The sequence below is a fragment of the Lathyrus oleraceus genome, chromosome 6 (genome assembly GCF_024323335.1).
Source record: "Lathyrus oleraceus cultivar Zhongwan6 chromosome 6, CAAS_Psat_ZW6_1.0, whole genome shotgun sequence".
In the NCBI taxonomy this organism is placed as follows: domain Eukaryota; kingdom Viridiplantae; phylum Streptophyta; class Magnoliopsida; order Fabales; family Fabaceae; genus Lathyrus; species Lathyrus oleraceus.
The window spans coordinates 262,479,634-262,481,009 of NC_066584.1; the positions used below are offsets into that span (position 1 = coordinate 262,479,634).

The following is a 1,376-nucleotide window of genomic DNA, read 5'->3' on the forward strand; positions in this document are numbered from 1 at the left end:
TTGATATTTAATCTAGATCTTATTTTAGTTTTACTTTTCCCCCTAATCATCAAAGTATCATCCGCCTTAGCTTTACGAAGTAACCTTAGAAAAACGGTATATCGATTCATAAGTCCCTGTGGGATCGATATCTTTTAAAACTACGCGATAGAACTGTGCACTTGCAGTTAATACCCCAATAGACTCATAAAGTTGCGATCAAGTTTTTGGCGCCGTTGCCGGGGACTTTTATTTAGTCGATATCGTAACTCTTCTGTTACGCTGTAGAGACTAAGGCTTTTTTTTTTATTTTCCCTTGTCTTTCGTTGATTTGTATGCCACACACTCGCTCACAAGGCGAACCGTACTACTTACGAATCAACGACGTTGAACGATATCTCTGAGTCTTACGACGAATTCGAGAGTATCGTGTTGCAAACAATCTCCCTCCAATCGAAATTCCTGATCTCAAAAATCTTCTTCCTTCGCCGATACCCGAGATGGCAGAACCAGCTCGTGCTCTTCGAGATTACGCCGCTCCATCGCAAGATGAGCCGCATTCGAGTATTGCTCCACCCGCAATCGAAGCAAACAACTTCGAACTTAAGCCTTCGCTGTTACAAGCAGTGCAACATAATCAATTCTCTGGAAATCCTACCGAGGATCCAAACCTTCATTTATCCGTATTTGTCCAATACGCCGATACTGTTAAAGCTAATGGTGTCACTTCAGAGGCAATTCAACTTCGTCTCTTTCCTTTCTCGTTAAGAGATAAAGCTAGAAGATGGCTTCAGTCTCTTCCTTCGAACTCAGTCACCACATGGAATGAGTTGAAGAAAGTCTTTCTTGCCCGATATTTTCCTCCAAGCAAAACAACTATGTTGAGAGCCCAAATAAATGGATTTAAACAGAAAGATAACGAGTCTCTTTTCGAAGCTTGGGAAAGATACAAAGACATGATGAGACTTTGTCCACACCATGGTTTAGAGGACTGGTTAGTAATTCATACCTTCTATAATGGTCTCTTGTACAACACAAGGTTAATAATCGACGCCGCCGCAGGTGGTGCGCTTATGGATAAACCTTACGCCGATGCTTATCAACTTATTGAGAGCATGGCCCAAAACCATTATCATTGGGGAAGCGATAGAACAATGGTAGAAAAACCTCAAACGAAAAGTGGCATGTACGAGATAAGTTTCCTTGATCATGTTAATGCGAAAGTGGATGCTCTTGCCCAGAAAATTGAAAATCTAAACGTATCACCTCCAGCCACCGTGGTTGCCGTAACTTGTCACACCCTTCTAAAATACCCCAAATATTTAACTAAAAATAATAAACATATAACAATTCAGAGTAATTATGCCATTCAAGGGTGTCACACATAATATTCACAC

The 1,376-nt window shown here is 40.8% G+C and overlaps 1 non-coding gene across 1 annotated transcript; it reads right to left on the reverse strand.

The window, feature by feature from the left end:
* Positions 1-857: 857 nt before the first annotated feature.
* LOC127098909 (small nucleolar RNA R71) lies at positions 858-964 on the reverse strand. The gene has a single exon (XR_007793593.1). It is a non-coding gene; the product is annotated as a small nucleolar RNA R71 (small nucleolar RNA).
* Between the last annotated feature and the right edge of the window lie 412 nt (positions 965-1,376).